This window comes from Solanum pennellii, chromosome 7, assembly GCF_001406875.1.
Source record: "Solanum pennellii chromosome 7, SPENNV200".
Lineage (NCBI taxonomy): Eukaryota > Viridiplantae > Streptophyta > Magnoliopsida > Solanales > Solanaceae > Solanum > Solanum pennellii.
Window position 1 is genome coordinate 50355081 of NC_028643.1, and position 20651 is coordinate 50375731.

A 20651-nucleotide genomic window follows, 5' to 3' on the forward strand; every position below is an offset into this window, starting at 1 on the left:
CATTGGGATTTTGCTCAAGGCTTTTGCGTCTTGACGATACTTAGCCTAAGATTTTTTATCTCTACTACTGTAAGATCACCATCGTTGTCTGGCTCTTCAAAGCAATTTGCAACGATAGTCCACAAACCTTCAGCTTTCAAATGTGTTCTCATTCTTATCTTCTAGTATTCAAAATCAATTCCATCAAAAAATGGAGTAAGAACAACTGAAGAATTAGCACCTTCATTTGTTTTGGATGTCATATTTTTTTCTTCACCTAATCCCAAATTAAAAACTTGATACCAATTTGTAGGAAATATTGAAGGAAAATAATATCTTTAGAAAATGCTCAAGTTTATTGTAGGCTACTTAAGGCCACTTGAGATGATTACAATCATCAACTACATCACTATTTATACTACTCAAAATAGAAAACAAAAAGTCTTGCACAAATAACTAAATACATGTATCACGATTTACTAGATACATGTACTACAAAATTCTAAAGAGACTTCTTGAAAAACTAAGAGACAATTTCGGAAGACTAAACATTGATGCATTAATTCCAACAAATCTTACATTCATTAGTAGAAGTCTAAGATAATATCTCTCTCCTTTCTGTCGGATGACATGTCACAAGACGACCAATAATATGACCTCGTTTTCTTGTCAACATTTTATATGATTTTGACCTCACAAAATATTGTGAAAATTCTTTATATAATAAATTTTGTTGTTTAGCATATTCTTTTGTTCTATTCATAAGAAAAAATTCTGTCAACATTGTTTTCCTAATGATAGGATTATTCATGATTTGTCTATGCTATCAGCTGTTTTAAAAGAAACAACTTGTTGATTTCCGAGGTGCAGTTGAAGATGATAAACAGATGGACTCATTTCACTAATGGTAAAAGCAAATAAACGCCACACAACTTCTGTTGCAGATATCCATCTAGTAGATTGATATTCTTTTATTTCATCAATTTCTACATGTGTGCTAGTATTTCTTCTTCTATTGATTGCATAAGAGTTTTTTCCTTTTTTTGTTTTGTCAGCAAAGTTCTTTGGGTACTTGAATTTGCAATATCCTATTTTCATCATACATGAATTTGTAGGATTTAAATGACCACAAGGACCATGGATCATATGTTTTTTTAACAAGTTATGTAAGTAAGGATTTTCATTTATATCAGGAAGCTCAGCAGAAACAACTTAATCATATAATTCGGGAGTAATTAAATTGAAATCATCATTAAGAATTAGAAGAAAATGAACATGTGGAAGGCATCGTTTTTTAAATCGACAGTGTACATAAATGCAACAACTTTTCCAAATATGTTTTTTTAATATATCCGTTTTTAGCTCTTCAACTTTTGCTTTGAATATTCGACAAATCAAATCAGGTCTATTTTGAGCTTCACCATTTGACACTAAATATTCTTCTATTTCTGGCCAAGAAGGATTACAAGTCATAGTAAAAAATATATCAGGTTTTCCAAAATGTTAAACTAACGTAATAGCATCCATATAACGTTGCTCATAATCTCTAGGTACTCCAGTAAAGCTTACTGGAAGAAATGTTTGTTTTCCTACTTTTGAAGAATCTCTCTCACCGTGTCTATGAAAATAAATAAGCCCTTGTAATGGATCAGTCCGGAATAAATCCTGATTACAGGAGACCAAATCTAGCCTTTGAGTTTCAATTTTTATGAATTCGTCAATTGAATATTGTTGAAAAAGTCTTCCTGAATGTAATACTCCATTTACTTCATTGTCTCTTATTTGAAATTTATAACAATAGTATTCACGACAAAAGATGTCATCTCTTTTTCGTTTTCCTTTTTGTAGTACTTCAGCTTCTATATGAAGCAAACCATAAATAGAACACATATTTGATAAACTTGGAAGTTGTTCATTTTCACATTGTGATCCATTTTTTTCTTGCAAGTCTGTTTAACTCTTTTGATTCCGCAATGCAAATCATTTTGACCAAAGAGAAATAATAACGGATATTGTAAAGGATCATAGCAACCATAGTAATAGTTGACTAATTGATTGGTGTTGCTACAAGGATAAATTTGAAAATGTGGTGTAGAGCTACTAATGATTGGTTGTTGGTCTAACCATATTGCCGCTACTTCTGAGACTGTTGGTAGGTTGTAAACTTGTTGATTTAATCTACAGTCACAGTTGAGTGCAATATACAAGTTCGGTACTTTTGGAACTTGCATTAGAGATTTAGGAAGATACAGTAAAGATTTATCTTTAATATATTCATTAATTTTTGAACAAGTGATTGACCGGCATTATTGGAAGAAGCCGTACGATTCAAAATTTCAGTATCATCGTCATAAATATATAATTGTAGATTTCTTGGTTGTTGATTTGAAGGTAATAAAACATCCATAAAATGATACATTTGTCCTTGAACTCTAAAGGTGTATATACCATGATGTATCTTTTTTCCAGCTCTTATCATATTTTACTCCAAGAGAAGTAAATGCAAACATGTTATTGTACATTCTAATATAGGTGGGGAAATATTTGCATTCAGCAGTGTCTCCTAACAAGATATTTAGTAGTTCTGTAGGCATTTGCAAGTGATTCCAATTCAACAGTGCCACTACTGCAGCAAATCCTGCTGGTTTATATTCAAATGTTTTTGCCGCACAATATTCACAAGAAGGCATTTTCTTTAAAATGCTTGGATTGTTAGGAGTTGCTTAATATTGCGACAGTATATACTTCTTAACCTATACCTGTGTAAATTAATCGCAAGGGAGTGGGTATAGGCTAGAAGGAAAGCTAAGCTAGGAAGACGAACCGTTGTTGTTGCCCGTGATTGCCTTTGGATCATATTGTTGATGGGCAAGTAATGCAGAACCTAAAGTCAAGATGATTTGATTGAAAATAGAATAAGATTTCTCTAAAATACTGACCTTTGTGTAAATAGGAAAAGGGAGCAGACAAATTTTTGGTAGTGACAGTGATTGCTATTGGGCTATGTTGTTTAGCAGGTGCGGCCGACGTTGAGCCTATAGTAGAAACAGTTGTAATCAGGACATTAAAAAAATTCTCTTTAGAAAAGTGAATATTAACAACATGTTAATGTGACGTGCCTACATCAGAGATGGATAGGTAACCAATCGTATCTTTTTCTTTACCTGGTACAACTACAGATGTATCAGTGCAAGAGTTGTTACCTAGAGCACGAACAGCGGTGTAATAACCATTAGTAGATCACAACTACATTTAGTTAAGAGAAGAAGCACGTGTCATGCAGTTGTGCAGATATTTAGCAACCTGTTTCAGCGTGAGGCGTTATATCTCTAATAGTAACACCTTTTTGTCCAGAGAATTGAAGCTGAACATCAGGTAGTGGAGTAAAAGAACCATTGAGGAGATTTTTGTTGCTCAACTGTTGATATCTTATCCGTCATTGTAGAAGAAGTGCTTCTTTTTTATCTGATGAGAGTTTGTTATATAAACTGTGTCGCCTGTTATTAATAATGCAGGCTCTATCCGTTGAATATCGGCGTGCCTTTTCTTGAGAGGATGACACTGGAGGGATGACTCTTTTATCCATCGATACAGCTGTAACAGGAAACATATGTAATTAGGCCAACAAATTCGGATTGTAAAATGAGAAGAATATTATATTAGATCCTTACCACTAAATTATCAATGAATTTTGTTATGGGTTTCACAAGTTCAAATATATATATATATATATATATATATGGTCTACAGAAAATATATTGGGTTCATCTAAACCCACGAACCCCCACCTAGCTCTACCTCCGCTGCCATCAAAGGGCTGAATCGGGATGCTAAGTAATCAACATGTTGCCTTAATAATAAGCTTAGCCACTGATGAAGATTATTTGGTAAGAAGAGGCCTTTGATCATTTGATAAAGGGAGGCCACAACAAAGAGATTTTTACTGTCAAGACATGTTTCAACATAGCTTAAATTTCAACAAACTTCTTTAATGGACCTCAATTACAAAAACAAAAAATATCACAAGTTCAACATCAAACACATGTTCAAATTGACCCTAAAAGATCTGGCTGAGATCACACTTCAAATGCAATTATTATTATAATTAATATTTATATAGTGTCTAAATATCTCATCAGCTTTTTAAATATTGGTACCTGTTCGTAATTAGATTGGCCATTGTTATATAACAATTTGAGGTTGCTGTCACATGTCAGAGTTAAAAATCCACAAACTTTAAATTTTGAATCCATCCCTGATTTCGGTGAAGGGACACTATTTTTCTTTCACCAAATTATCTCACCTATGCAATCCAATATTTTTGAAATGATTATGACTAACATAACACGTACAATTAATTCAAGTTCACATTGAACTTGATTTAAGGGCTTGCTAATTAGGCCATGAAATAGTCAGCAGCCATGAAAACTTCCATGTCCATCATCCCTGGAAACACTTAATGTTCACAAATGAGGCTAGGCCAAAAGCTAAATTCACTCTCTGGGTACATACACGACAACCTAAATACCACTGATAGTGTAGCCAAATGGAATGTTAATGTACATCTAGAACAACGTGCAACTAGATCCCTTGACCTCATCTCTAATCTTACATAGTAATATGTTAGCAAAGAAATTATTACCCAAAAGGAAAACCTTAGTTGTGTTAGCAGGAAGAAAATGTCTACTACCAACAATCATGTTGCTTGCCAAATCCATTTTTTGTTAAGGTTAGCAAGAAAACAATTCTTGTGTTGAGAAAATCTACCACTTTGTTAGAATTCTTTTGCTTCTATCTATTTGTTCCACTAAGTAACGTGAAGATTAAAACTTTATCAGACTATTCCTCCTCTACGTTTGATTCATTTTTTTTTTTGTAACTTTTTGTATCTTGTGGAAAAGACCAAAATTTTGGTATTTGAAGCGAAAGTTTGAATCTTTTTATCTTTTGCGTGCAGCTAACAAGTGTATAATAAGTTTAAGCTCCTTAACTCCTCTCCTCTGTTTCTGTTCTGGAAATGGTGAATTTTTTGGCAACATAATGTTTATATTATATTCATCATTCACATGTTAATCTATTAAACCACTTCCCATTTATGCTAATTAGAGAGCAACACGACTTAGAGAGCAGCCGCCAATCACCAAAGACTTGTGCACACATGAAACGTAAGAACGACCAACACTATAGATCCAAAGCTACAACTAAAGTTCAGTGCAAAGAGATAGTTCATTGCATGTGTATAATCAGTTTAAGCTCAGAATAATTATTTCCTTCAAAAATATTTATTCAAAATAATTTGTAAACCTAGAAAAAAAAAAATTGCATCAAAAAAGAGAACTCACATAGATAGATCAGATAGATCAGCTGAAATAGAAAACTCGAACAAAATCTTCAGCAAATTCGACCAAAAACACTAATGAAAAAGAGGAAAACTCAAATTGGAAGAAGAAGATACGGATTCACAAACCAAAAATCGGTGTTGAAGTGAAATCAGTGTTGAAATCTAATGGGTCTTATTGGTATGAAAGCCTCTAAATTGATATAAGAATAAGCACCGCTTGGAACAAGAGAAAGGAAAAGACATATTTAACCTTTGAGGAAGCAGACAGGACGACGAACACCAGCTTCCTCTTAGACTCTTCTAATATCTTACAAGATATTATGTGTCCGCGCACGCCCAACATATCTTAGTTTTTTTCCTTCAAATTTATGTGACACAAATGAAATTTGAAAATATGAACTAAAATTTTTTATGTGTTTTTTTAAAAAATATTTTGAATTGTTAATTTATGGAATACCTTTTATGTTATTTTCAAATAAGATATGTGACTCCATCTGTTTTATTTTTTGTAATACGAGTGATTTTAGGAAAGTAAATGAAATTTCTTATATGATTATCACATATTTATAGTTGTCATTTTAATGTGATTCATAGTAATTTTTAGTTCTTATGTTATTTTCAAACAATATATACAACTTTTTTTGTTTCGATAAAAATAAGGGAGTCAACCAAATTTCATTATGTTTTTTGACTATGCTTTTCTAAAAATATCTTAAATTGTTACATTGCGTTTTAAGCTTCTTTTTTTATGTTATTTTCAAATATATATCAAATTAGAAATTAAAACGAAGAATTAAAGTTTTCAAATTATTATATTTCTATATTTAAATGTTCAAATGTTTAAAACTCCACATATATGCACAAATTAATACAAGGAAGTCAAACAATTTTTTTAAAAAAATAATAATATATGAAAGCTCAATCGAATAATAACACATATATATTTCATTTTTAATATATGACTCCCACCTTTTTTGATTTTATATGAACTTATTTTTTATTTCATTTCAAAAAGAAAATAACTTCTGAATTTTAACTTTTTATATAACATATTAAAGATCACAAAATTAAAAATGTTTCAGTACACAAAATTTAATATACATATAAATTTTAATTTTAATTTTGATTGGTTTCACCTAATATTATACTTGATATATAATTATCAAGTACTAAGTGTAACCATTATTTATTAACTTTCATGTGATAAATAAATATCACAATAACTCATAAATAAAATGAAGAAATAACAAAAATGAGGTAATACTAATAATAATACCTAAAGATGTTTCTAGAACTACTTAATTTTCTTGTTATCATTCTTGGTAGATTTTTGCTTGCATGAGTTATATTTTTACCTTTGATCATCATTCACTTCATATATAGAAAGATGTTTCTAAAATTATTTATTCTTGATGGATTTTTGTTAGAATGAAATTACATTTTTATTCTTGGTCATCTTTATTACAAATATATCATCTCATTCATTTTTATTTGTAAAGTTATTTTTAACATCTTTTTCTTTAATTTCAATCTAATATATATTATTAATTTTATCACACTAATTTATTTTCAAGTATATTAATTAGAACCAAAATAAAGATTTAAATAATCAATTCATGATATTTTTCTATAAAAAAGTAAGCTTTTTTTATAAGCATAATGAATAGAAAAAATATTAAGAATTAAATTAAAGTAATAGTAGAATAGAGTAATAATAAAATAGATATCACAATAACTCACAAAGGAAATAAAAAGGAAATGAAATAATGACAGAATAAGTTAATGGTAATAACAATAATTTATGATGTTTCTAGAACTATTTAATTTTTTTGTTATCATTCTTAGTAGATTTTTTTTAGCGTGAAATTACAATTTTCCCTTGATCATTATTCACTTCATATCTAAAAAATAATTATAGAATTATTTATTATCTTTCTTCATAGATTTTTGTTAGAGTGAAGTTACATTTTTGCCCTTGGTATATTATTTGTATATTAAATAATCATATAATTTGTATATTATTTTTTCAGATAAATTGAAAGACAATTTTAAAAATTTGAATAGAACTCCAACACTTTGATATTTAAGTGTTTGATATTTTTTTGTTTAATTTTATGTGTAGCATTATCATTGTTGTAAGACTTTTCTAAGTTATATTTATTTTACTATAACGATTAAATTTTTTTATATCTTTATTAGATTATTCTAACAAGACCAAATAGGAATTTGGTCCAAGTACTTATTTTGAATAATTTAAAAAATAAATAGAGATTTAAATAATACACTAATTTTATATATAGATTTGTTTCCATAAAATTCTTTAATAACCTATCAAGGTGTTAAATGCTAACATTATATCATATAAATTTTTATATCATTTTATAACAAGATAAATCATAAAATCATCAATAAATTAGTATTTATAGTAATATTTATATATTGACCGTGCAAAACGCGGGTATGTATGCTAGTACTAGCAGTAACTAATACAAATCTACTGTTTTTATCCATAAAATTATTTTTAGCCAAATATAAATTAATAAAGCAACCGTGCTAGAATCAGGGGACTCGGGGGTGCATCATGCTTTTCCTCCGGTCAATAGAATTCCTTACCCAATCTATGTTTTCGTAGACTAAAGAGTTTTTCTTAACTTTTAAATTAGGAATTACCAGGCGATTGGAACACCTTAAAAACTCAAATACAAGTGGCGACTCTAAAAAGTAAAAATAAATTATTTTTCTTTTACTTTATTATTATTTTTTGAAAAACCTGTCATATCCTTAACAATTATAAAAATTAAAGAAAGAGGTATGACAGATCTGACAACTCAGTTGGGGACTTTTTTTAGAATTCGAGCTTTGTACATTGACTATATTTGACTATTTTAATTTTTTGGATAAATTTTGTGTTTGTTGGCTAATTATGTCATTACATTGATTCATTGTTTTGATATTGTATATTGTATATAAATTGACCCTATGAATTTTTTTTATACACTGTGTGTACGAATATGCTCCACATGACTTCTGTTTAGGATGAGTCAATGTGCGGTTACGCTCCTGATTCTAGGTTGTCACACATGTTAGGCGGGGTTGGACCACCAGTTAAGTTGGAATAGCTCTGCTACCGGTCCGCTGACCCTCCCCGACTTGAGTTGTCTGCTCTAGTAAAAACTAGTCTAGACACGTTCATATAAATGCTAAACCTAGAAAAACTGTATTTGGTATGCTACGTTTATTTGCTTCATGTGCATTTGACCTAGCAAAATCTAAGATAGGTACCCACTCTAGACCAAAATGTTCATTTTATGTGATATGTGAAAATAATTGGTTCAGAAGACTTTACATTGTTGACCAACTCTAAAATAGCTTTGTGAGTTTTGTCTGTTTTGTTTGTTTTTTTGAAAAAAGAAGTTTAAAAGGTCAAAACAAAAGGGGTGGTTTTTCAACTGTGGGTATTTTTTTCCTTATGAACTACACAGACCTGATTCTCACTAAAATGAGATACGTAGGTGTCCCTTCTTGGGTTCAATGTTTGTAAAAACGGGTATTTTATATATTATTTTTTAAAAAAAATCTTCTTTTTTTTTTACTTTTTTTCCTCCCTAGATTAGAGTTTGTCATAGAACTTTAATTATATTTTCTTCGAAGGTACAAATGACACCTCCGACCAAAGGACAGGGTTCCAAATGGCCAAGAAGTGGAGGAATTCCAGAATTCATTATCATTGACACAATACCCAAGGATCTATGAAGATGGTGGACTGACATGGGAAGTTTTGAGAAAAGGAGAGTGAAAGAGCATTTGGCACATCTAGTGCATCTAATGAGATTGACCTTAGAATGGATGTGATCGAGGCATTGATTCCTTTCTTGGATCCAAAAAATAATGTGTTTCAATTTTCTTACTTTGAAATGACACCAACTCTGGAAGAAATAACATGTTTCATGGGGAAGGGATCTAGTGTTCAGCGTATTGATCTCTTTAATAAAAAAGCCAATAATCTCAAAGAATGTCGATGCCAAAAAATTCCTGGAACTTCTCAAAATCAATCAAATAGAGAAGGACAGTTTGAAAAATGGGTGGGTCTCAATGAATTTTCTATACGAGAGATACGACCAAAAGGATGGATTCAAAAACTGTCGGAATTAGCTTAACAACCAAGGGGGTGAAGAGGCTTGGAAGATGAATGAATGCTTTGCCTTCATGGTCGCGTTTATTCATATGACTCTAGAAGATATAATCTGTGCATTGACTAAATGCATAAGTGGGGAAATGTACTTGAAGGCTGCAATATCTTGCTTCAAATATGGTTTTGGAATGTCTTTATCACCATGATCGTGCACCCAGGTTCACTCTAGACTGGTGTAATTATGTTTCCTCCCATAAGGAAAGCAAAATTTGATTTTCCAAAAGGATTTTAGCATGTGAAGAAAAACTTTCGGTGATTACATTTGATGAAATAGTGTAGAATTATTTTTGGTTTCCAGTTAAGGATATAATTTGCATGTCTAGTGGTGTCTTATTTTTTCTGTTGATTGGTCTTAGAAGTGTTCAACCCTATGCCCCACTTCGGGTTATGCATAAGGTAGCTAGAGTTCAAAAAATTCCATCCAATGATGATATGAGTAGGTTTGTATATGACACTTCACCAGGTTTTGTCTTTAATAGCAAAGATATTCTGAAGATTTGGTACGGGAGTATAATTTCTGAGCTAAGTGAAATGCAAAATAAAGGAAAAGTGGTTTCTGGGTACCGATCATGGTTTCGTAATCCAATGACATTTGGTGACACTCCTGAAGGATCCAATAGGAAAAGAAAGGACCAATATATTATAAAACAGTTGGAAAAAAAGTTGGAGATGGACAAAGCCACCATTTCCTGGGAAAAAGTTCAAGTCCAAAGAGGAAGAAATCACCATTTGGAGTTGCAAGATGTGGAAGGGGAATTGAAGCATACATAAGGGAATTAGCCTGATTAGAAGAAAAGTTGGACAGTAGAATTCATTTGGCACGATAGGTAAAAAGGGAGTAGAGTTTTGAGATATCTTGATTGAAAAGGGACTTAGTGGCATCTGAAGAGGTCATGCACTATGTAAAGGGAGATCTTTAGCGGCAGACGGAGAAATTCGAGAAAGAAAGGTCATGTTGGATGCATCAGTTAGAAGAATATAAAAGAAAAATCAGTCATTATATCGATATCTAAGAGGGGAAAAGACAAATGATCATTCAGAGAGCAACACTTCGCCATTAACTCGAAGCAGTAGAGGAGCGAGAGGCCCTCTTGAGGAACAATCTTAGTGATCATCAGGCTTGTTTAAACAACTGTCATCAAAATATGTGAAGGTCTAGTTGTCAAGTTCATCAGCAGACAAAACAAACCTTCTATGATATTAAAAATCATCGTCCTATGAATGATCCAAAAGTCGCTGAGCAAGCATGGGCCATTGTTCCCCATCTGCCGGTGTTGTTAAATCTGTATGAGACCTTGGGAGGACAAAGAAAGCACCAGGAAAGTAATGAAGATTGAAGAAAATTTTAGTTTGTTTTGTTTGTTTCATTTTCTTTTATTTAAAGACTTAGTGTTTCACTTTAAAGTATGGTGTGCAAGGAGATTATGTTGATCAGGGTGGTGGTTAAGCCCATTGGTTTTGTCATTTTGCTTGAAGTTTTTTGGGAATTAAGGAAAGGGTTTTCTCTTGCCATACCAAATAAATTTTGTTGAGTTGTCAAAACTTTTGAACTACGTAACGATCTGATTCATACAGCGACATGATACATAGGCAACCTCCAAAGGGTCCGATCAAAACTTTTTTTCAAAAAAGGAGAGAAAAAAAGGAAATACAATGAGCAAAGAAATGCCGGAAAGAGACAATGGCCTTCTGAACTCATGTTACTATGTGATTAACAAATGTGTGATTGATATGTAAAATTGTCTAACCCCTAACAAGTTTGTTCATTTCACTTTACTTTAGTTAGCTTTCGATAGTTGGTTTGTCGTGAATTGGTAGAACACTCGTACTTTACCAGGTCCAAGGTAAGAGCGTCAATGACAACCAATACTGAAACTTTGGTGAACCTAGTGGATACTCCAATTGATTTAACGACAAGAGAGTCAACCACTGTTGAAGAAAATTGGACATTGAGATATGTTGTGGCACCGTTGTGGAAAGCTTTGGCCAATGGCCAAGAACCACAAACGTTTATTCCTAGTTTTCTTGAGATCACTAATATCCGATCTTCATCTTCTCAGGTCCCAATATCAGACCCTTTTTTCCCTCCAAGGTATGGTCCATTTGATAATTATGGGGCCGAACCATGAATAATATGCCTTCAAGGAATGCCATTAAGGAATAATCCCACTGTTACGACAGTTTCACCGATCTATACTCTGCCATAACTAACTGTGACGCTGAGATCAGCTCAAGAGGGTCAGTTGACCACTCATCAAGAGCAGTACTATATATCCTGGGATAACATTTGGGGCCCCTAACTATGTATAATTCGGCTCCCTCATTGATGTTGAGAGGCCCACCTCAAGGCTCTGGTAAAGAAAAAATGTTGAAAAATATGAAAAACGTCGAGCAACACATGAAGAGTATGCAAGGGTTAAGAGGGCACAAAAGTATCGCTTCAAAGATTGTGTATGTTCCCAAATTTCCACCTACCACCTGGAATCGAAACCCCTAAGTTTGATAAGTATGACGGGCATGGTTATCCCATAGCTCACCTCAAAAGATAATACAATCAATTTAGAGGTGAAGGGGGTAAAGAGGAACTGTTTATGGATTATTTTGGTATGAGCCTAACAGGTGTTGCCTCATATTGGTTTATAGACCAAGAGATCTCCTGCTAGAACATCTGGTATGATATGGCTTAAGATTTTGTTAGACAATTTCAGTACAATGTCAACATTATGCCAAATCTCAATACACTCTCTAATATGAAAAAGAAACAAAATGAATGTTTTAGAGAGTACACTATCAAATAGAGTTGTAATGCCTAAAAAATGACTTAGGTGAAGCTAGAGCCTAACATGTTTTCCATGAGGGTATAAGGTCCTAAAATTGTTTATAATGTGGTATTGAGGCAAAGTCTAGAGTTTTAGGTGATTTGGAAGTGAAACGTCAAGGGACGACCAAGATGTTCGACGACTAAATCACCTATGTGCCTCATGAGTGATTATGAGCCTATATGTGTATTTAATAAGCTTATGAGGTACTTGTATGATTTCAATAGTGTTAATAGGCAGTGTGTCAAGTTTCATGAAGTTTGGAGGTCAAACGTTTTAGAACGTTCATGACGTTCGAAAGTTTTTCCTTGAAACGTGCTTGTGTGTCTTAGCCTGTTTCGTCGAGTTTTATGTGTTTGTTTTGGTTGAAATTGATGTAAGGGATACTTAACATGTGTATGAGTGTATTTGGATTGTAAAAGTCCAGGTAAAACTCCCCCAGGACCAACCAAAGGGTCCTTGAGGAGGACCTAACTAATGGGCAAAAGTTGTCCCAAGTTGGCAGTTCATTGCCTTGGTGTTCAAGTTCCTATAAGATAGCCGTAAACCTTCCTTAGTCACTTAGGGGCTTTTAAAGGAGAGGAATCCACTGCCCAAAGGACCACAGACCGTCAAAGAGGCCGTGAAACACATTCACGGTCCGCGAAGGTGGCCGTAGTCCCTGGGTGGGATTTCCAAAAAGTGATTTCCAAATTAATTCTATTAGACTTTTAATTAATTGGGGTTGATTTTAATGGATTTATATGATTAATATAAATAGTATAAATCCTTAAAACATTTGTTTAACTCATTATTCAAGACCCCAAATAAAAACCCCAAAGTTCTCTCTCTAGAAATTCCTCCATTGTTAAATCCTAGGGCTTCAAGGAAGAGGACGAATTCCTCAATGTTATCAAAAAAATTTAGTGTATTAACATCATTGAGGTATGTTTTTTTATCCTTGAAACTCTATTAATCAAGGATCCAATGTTCAAAGTGACTTACAAAATATTCTTAAAAGATGAGTTTCCTAAATTGAATTCTATCCATGGGTTCTTGCATTACAGGTTTTGAAGCATTGAAGATTGATTAAATTGTTGTTAATTTGATTATTTTGTGTCAATTAACCTACGAACCCATGTAATTGATGAACCCTAGTTTAAACTATTTTATGGGTTAATTGATATTGTCGTAATACTTATGAATTCTAGTGTAGTTTTCTGTGGGCTATTGAATGATGTAATAATTGTATTCAATTGATGTGTAATTGGTCTCAGTTTGATAAATATGTATTTAATTAACTTTGATTCATTGAGTAGTATAGCTTTTGTATTGAATTGATGTTCATGGCCATGGGTAAGGACCTTATGATGTTGAATAGGATGATTTAGCTATGGATTGAAGTGGTGAGATTTGATTGGTGGTATTCTTCCCTAATTCTCCTTATTTTAAGTAATGTAGATATTGAATTATGTTACTATTGCTATGGTTCATTTATGGTGGCAGTTCTATGTGAATGATGTGGCCTTGTCGGCATTACGTTATGTATTATGATGATCATGGACTTGTCGGCAAACTACTCGAAGTATTATGATGATTTTTGTATTTTATTATGTGAAGTATGATCATATCTACCTACATGCTAGTAATGTGAAAGTTTGATGTTGTTAGATGATTATGTTAGACTATGACTATGTGTTTATGTGTGTAGGCTTAGAGTTGATGCATGATTATTCTTACTTGACTATATGAGTCTATGATGGTTATATTAATAATGTTATACTAATGTATAGTATGACATAAAGACAGCAAGGGTCATTCCTATGTGCTTCAAAGAATGATATGCTATAAATAATAAAGTAAAGTATGTTGTGTCTTGTTTTGGTGGACTTGTGTTCATTACTTGATACATGTATGAATGATATGTGAATATGAGATGTCTTGACTAGGTAATCTTAGTGCACCCTTGTCATGTACGAATGAATTATATGTGATACCTTAAATGATGTTTAGAAGGTCATGTACGTGGAATCTTAAACCTAGTGGTAAGGTTATGAACCTTGAAGTCGAGAGCCGTAATGGTATCCTTCTTGTATGAGTGATGGACTTAAGGTTGGTTGGCTGGAACGACATCATATCATCCTTAGAAAAGTCATTAAGCTATTCTCTTCTCCATTGTAAGGTATCCCTAGTCGACCTCTTTGGTAGGGTGAATGTGATTAGGGTATGAACTAAATATGGAACCTCTTCATGTGATCCTTTAATGTGAATTACTCTATGAGAACAAAGGATAGCACCTAGTGAGTATATTATTGGAAGTAGCTCTACTTGAGATGGAAACTAGAGTACAATGTATCTCTATCTGAGAATGAGAGTAGAGTATATAAAAGCCCTCCATATTCCTTAACCATCTGCCTACATGAGATGTGTCCTAGTTCTAAAATTGGAAGGTATAACACCCTCATCGGAGTAGGTTAGAACTCCGGATTCCTTGTTTAGCTATCATGGTATATGTTGGTTATTGACTATTCTCATCATATGGGTTACCTACTAGCATTAGAGAAGTTTTATGAAGTTTAGGTGGTGGTATGGGACGCTATCTAGACATTGCAGAATAGGCTTTGAAGATTTTAGTGAGAGTCCCTAAGTCTTCTCCAAGACCATTACTTGAATGTCCTTTATGTGATGAATGTCTCTTAAAGGAAATAATTAATGTAATGATTTAAGTTAAGAAAGCATGTTAAATGAATAAGTACTTATCTAGAGTAGTTAAGAGGTTTCAAGTTAAGGTGTGAAGGTGGCATAGGAATGATCACTTCTTATCTTACCTAGATAAGTCTTTAGAATGACTCTAGTTAGGGAAGTTTGTTGATTATGTATACATGATCCAAACTTAGGTAGTCTTAAGGATTATTTAGGTAATCTTGAAGAGGTCAATCATGGATGTTATCTTCTTGATTTACTTAAGTAAGTCTTTTGATAACCTTTGGAAGGGAGAATTTCATATTATATGTTTGGTGTGGTATTAAGTGAGAAGGATCTTATCTTAGGTAGTCTATAGGATATCTTATGTGTATCCGAAAGGTACTGTATGGGATGTCGCTTCACATCTCACTCAAGTTAACCTTAGAATCACCTTTGGTAAGAGGATCTCATGTTCATGTGTTTAGTGTATTGTAAGCGTGTGTGTCTCATTATGGGTGGTTTAAGGATCATTTAGGTGTGCCTATAGAGGGTGTATGAGAAGTCTCTCTTTGTCTTACTTAAGTGAGTCTTAGGATAACTCTTACTGGAAGATTGCATGCTAGAAAGTGTCCAAGGTAAAGTTAATGGACTTCATTGAAGAAGTTCATTGTAACAATGATTTAGTTCACTATAAAGTAACATGGTTTCACTGTAATGTTCCTTAAAATGTGAATAATTGATTATGTGATTTCTTATTTGTTTCCAATGTGTTTAATGTTATTCTTATTCTATGGTATGCCATTTTAATAAAAAAGAGCACGTTTTTAATAAATGTCCGCTTTCATGATTTTATGCATTATGCTATGCTTAGTACAAGTGTTTCTACTAATTTCATACATTTTGTTATTATCTAAAGGCGTAGGTGCAAGGTGAGAAGGACCGTGAAGGAAAGTATGGATTCTAGAGTCATTCAAACAAAGTTGAAGTATGTCCTCATTTGACTTGAGGACACACACACACACACACACACACACACACACACATATATAATTTCAAACAAAGTATTATAATAGACTAAGTATTTCTATATTCGTATTGTATGGGCCGTGTCCAAGTATTCTTGAGTCTAAGAATGAAATATGTTGAACTTAGCGTTTTATGATTTAATATGAAAGATGTTTTAGGATATTTGTGTGAAAAGTTTTAATTCCAGAATACTTTTCAGATATTTATATGCAATGAACGATACGGAAGGGATTGTTCAAGACCTCCGAGAGGTAAAGTACGCTGATTGTACTCCGAGAGTGGCATATCTTCTACGGTGCTCTCGGGATGTGACAAGCTTGGTATCAGAGCATAAGTTGTGAAAGTGGTCTTAGGAATCAAAAAGTCTCATCAAGTCACGTCTAATAGAGTCTTGACCATCAGTGTGAGTCGCGACACATTTATGGTCGAGAGGCTATAAGACGATAGAGTTTCCCTTCTTTTCTACTCCTATGTCGTACTGTAGAGTAAAAGTTATGAGTACTCCTTTCTTATGGTTTTCCTTGTGTTTCTAGAAAGATGAATACGAGGAGGATACCGGCTAGGAGTGTTTAGGAGAATGATGTGAATGAGGAGATTCCTCCTCAAGTTGAGCAAGTTCCTCAAGTTGCTCAAGGTGATCAAGCCCCTATTGGATTTCAAGGTAATGAGGTTTCGGTGGTTCCCCTAGAAAATGACTAATGGAGAGATTAGGGAGGCTTTAATTACTTTATCCCGAGCTTTGAATACCCATGTGAATATGGTTATTGTGCCTAGAGTGAATATTGTGGAGAGCACTATGACATCTAGATTGAGTACTTTGTGAGGATGGATCCTCCAATACTTCTTGGCTATAAGGTGGGAGAGGATCCTCAAAAGTTTCTAGATGAGGTGTATCAAATAGTACATGCTATGGGAGTGACTTCTAGGGGGAAAGCGGAGTTGGCTTCATACCAATTGAAAGATGTTTCTCAAGTGTGGTACACACAATGTAAAGGCAATAGGCCGGTTGAGTCGAGTCCTAGAGAGTGGGAGGGAATCAAGGAGGCTTTCTTGAGAAAGTACTTTCCCCGTGAGAGGAGAGAAGTAAAGTTTGAAGAGTTAATTAATATCAAGCAAGTGGAAGAATATTCATTGAAGTTCACTGTGGTTGTGTAAATATGCCTCATCCTTGGTGTCTAACCCTAGGGATGGGATGAGTAGGTTTGTGACGGGTGTTGCCGACCTTGTGAAAGAAGAATGTTGTACGACCATGCTACATGATGATACAAACTTAGCTAGACTTATGGTGTATTCTTAATGATAGCGGAGTCCAAACTTAAGAGGATGTGTAGAAATTTGAAGAGGAGTGACCAAGTGAGAATATCAACCTAGGTTCAAGAGGAGGGCTCAAACTCAAGATGGACCTATTGCTCCTAAGGTCAAACTTGAGAAAGGAGGTAGTTCTCAAGATGGCAAGCCTACTTGTGCTACTTGTGGAAAGAAACATTATGGGAAGTGTCTAGCCGGTACTAGTGGTTGCTTTGGTTGTGTGAAGGATGATCATAAGGTGAGTGATCGTCCTAATATTTATTCTAAAGGAATAGAGGATAAGCAAGTTGCTCCTAATGTTCCAAAAGATGACGCTCCAAATAGGATGCGTTTCTATGCACTACGGACTAGTGGAGCAAAGCCGTATGAGGATGATGATGATGATGGTAAGTTCTTGCATTTCTTTAGTGATATGAGTTCCTTCTAAGTGGGGGAGTATGGTGAGTAAAGGAATTTTGATTGATTGTCTCATCTCTTCTATTCAACTCAAGCTTGAGAGTAGAAAGTCATAGAAGTATGTTGCATGTGCATGGTGTTTAGAAGTCTTGTTGAAATTGAATTTCATTGATTCCTTGCATTGTGCATTTCATGAAGTTATGATTATGTTGTAAGATGTGTTTATGTGATTTTATCTTGCATATTAGCATGTTTCCATCATGATTTACCTAAAAGTTGCATTTTATTTTTGGAAAAATTGCATAATTCACTGTAATGAATTACCTACTCACTGTGAGATTTTTCAAACTTTGACTAATTCATTCTTTGATAGAAATTTGTTGTAATGTGGTTAGAACTGACGTATATGGGCATGATAATGAATATAAAATGAGTTTTTGCTATTTGGAAGGAAGGATGTGAGTGTATTGGAATAATGAGTTGTAGAATTCTTCTAGTTTCTTGTTGTGTTTTGAATCTCTTGATTATGTGAATTGATGTTTTCCTAGGTTTTGTATGGTATTCTTATGATATTCTAGTTGAATCTATATTCTTAGAAGCGTTCGGAGAGTGGCAAGTGTCATTCGAGGACAAATATTGTCAAGTTGGGGAGATTGTAATACCTCAGAAATGACTTAGGTGAAGCTAGAGTCTAACATGTTTTTCATGATGGTCTAAGGTCCTAAATGGTTTATAATGTAGTATTGAGACAGTTTCAAGAGTTTTAGGTGATTTGGAAGTGAAACGTCAAGGGACGACCAAGACGTTCGACGACTAAGTTACCTATGTGCCTCTTGTGTGGCTATATGCCTATATGTGTGTTTTATGATATTATGAGGTATTTACATGAGTAAAATAGTGTTGATAGGTAGTGTGTAAAGTTTCATGAAGTTTGGAGGTCAAACGTCCAACAACGTCCATGACATTCGAAAGTTTTGCCTTGAAATGTGCTTGTGCATCCTAGCCTGTTTCGTCGAGTTTTACTTGTTCGTTTCGGTTAAAATTTATGTAAGGGATCCTTAACATGTGTATGAGTGTATTTTGGTTGTAAAAGTCAAGGTAAAACTCCAATAGGACCAACCAAAGGGTCCTTAAGGAGGACCCAACTCTTGGGAAAAAGCTGTCCTAGGTTGGCAGTTCACTACCTTGGTGTTCAAGGACCATTTCATGGCCAGTAGAGTGCACTACGGTCGGTGAAGATGGCCGTGAAACTTCCTTATTCACTTGGGGGCTTTGAATGTAAAGGAAGCCACTGCCCCAAGGACCACGGATAGTAAAAAAGGCCGTGAAACATCTTCACGGTCCGTAAAGGTGGCCGTAGTCCCTGGGCAGCCCGTCCAAAAAGTGATTTCCAAATTAATTCTATTCGACTTTTAATTAATTAGGGTTGGTTTTAAAGGGTTTATATCATTAATATAAATAGAATAAAGCCTTAAAATATACCTTTAACTCATTATTCAAGACCCCAAATCAAAACCCCAAAGTTTTCTTTCTAGAAATTCTTCTATTGTTAAATCCTCAAGCTTCAAGGAAGAGGACGAATTCCTAGATCTTCTCAACCAAATCTAGTGTATTAATATCATTGTGGTATGATTTTTGATTCTTGAAACTCTATCCATCAAGGAGCCAATCTTCAAAGTGATTTTCAAAGTCTTCTTAAAAGATGAGTTTTCTAAATTGAAATCTATCCATGGTTTCTTGCATTAAAGGTTTTAAAGCATTGAATATTGATTGAATTGTTGTTAATTTGATGATTTTAACTCAATTAACCTATGAATCCATGTAATTTATGAACCCCAGTTTTTGACTATTTTATGGGTTAATTGATATTGTCGTAATGCTTATGAATTCTAGTGTAGTTTTCTATGGGCTATTGAATGATGTAATAAATTGTATTTGATTGACTTTTAATTGGTCTTATATGGATAAATCTATATTTAATTTACTTAGGTTCAATGAGTATTATAGTTTTTATATTGAATTGATGTTTATGGCCATGTGTAAGGGCCTTATGATATTGAATTGGATGATTTAGCTAAGGATTGAAGTGGTGAAATTGGATTGGTGGTATTCTGCCCTTATTCTTCTTATTTTACGTGATGTAGATCTTGAATTATGTTGAGATTGGTATGGTTCACTTATGGTGGCAGTGCTATGTGAATGATGTGGCGTTGTCGGCGTAACTTTATGTATTATGATGATCATGGCCTTGTCGGCAAACTACTCGAAGTATTATGATGATTTGTGTTGTTGATTATGTGAAGTATGATCATATCTACCTACATGCTAGTAATGTGAAAGTTTGATGTTGTTAGATGATTATGTTAGACTATGACTACGTGTTTATGTGTGTAGCCTTAGAGTTGATGCATGATTATTCCTACTTGACTATATGAGTCTATGATTATTAATAATGTTATACTAATTTATGGATGACATAAAGACGACAAGGGTCATTCCTATGTGCTTCAAAGAATGATATGGTATATTTAATAAAGTAAAGTACGTTGTGTTTTGTTTTCGTAGACTTATGTAACTTACTTGATACATGTATAAATGATATGTGAATATGAGATGTCTTGACTAGGTAATCCTACTGCACCCTTGTCATGTACGAATGAATGATATGTGAGACCTTAAATGATGTTTAGAAGGTCATTTACGTGGAATCTTAAACCTAGTGGTAAGGTTATGAACCTTGAATTCAAGAGTCGTAATGGTATCCTTCTTATATGAGTGATGGACTTAAGGTTAGTTGGCAGGAACGACATCATATCATCCTTAGGAAAGTCATTAAGCTATCCTTTTCTCCATTGAAAGGTATCCATAGTCGACCTCTTTGGTAGGGTGAATGTGATTAGGGTATGAACTAGATATGGAACCTCTT